This window comes from Triticum dicoccoides, chromosome 1A (assembly GCF_002162155.2).
Source record: "Triticum dicoccoides isolate Atlit2015 ecotype Zavitan chromosome 1A, WEW_v2.0, whole genome shotgun sequence".
Lineage (NCBI taxonomy): Eukaryota > Viridiplantae > Streptophyta > Magnoliopsida > Poales > Poaceae > Triticum > Triticum dicoccoides.
In genome coordinates this window covers 233,440,338-233,441,090 of record NC_041380.1, presented here as the reverse complement: position 1 = coordinate 233,441,090, position 753 = coordinate 233,440,338, and positions in this window count along the sequence as shown.

Below are 753 nucleotides of genomic sequence, written 5' to 3'. Positions count from 1 at the left end.
GCTCCTCCTCCCACTCTACCCCGATCCACCCTGATGCACGCAACCCTCCACCCACCCTGATGCGCGCGACCCACCGGGAGCTGCACCTGCATTCGCCGCCCCGCTTCCGGCCACCGGAGCGCCAGCCTCCCCGCTCCCCGGCCGAAACCCACAACGCCTCGTCTCTCCTCCCCTGGACCGCTGTTGCGTGTCGCCGATGCGGGACACCTCCCCGATGCGCTACCGCCGTGTCATGGATGACTACGAGCGACCTTCTTCCACCTCCCCAAGTGCCGCCACTCGGGATGCCTGATAGAGGAAAGGGTGTCCCGATCTTTTGATGAGATGATAACTATCGATTTGGTGGAGACGACTTTGACAATCCGACTACAAACGTGCACGACGTTGCGCCTTATCGCTAAACCAATCTCTTGAGGTTACTGACGATGCCGGAAGCACGGTCAGCCTGGCCACGAAGGTCTATTCCTGCAAGCAATCGAAGAATGAGCAAGAATATGATAAAGCAATCTGAATATTGCGAATATATATAGGAAGTATTGATAATGGTGGGGTTCCATAAGCGGTCTTGGTCTGGTCGTTGGACACAAACGAAGTACACGAAGTTGCAATGGCTAACTTTTAACTAAACAAATCCCCAGGAAAAAGCTACTAGATGGATCTACTTATATAGGAGCAAGGGGTGGCAGCCAAGGAGGTGGAAGGACGTCCTAATGCAGCCTAAAACTAACCCTAGGTCGTACAAGGCTCATGGGC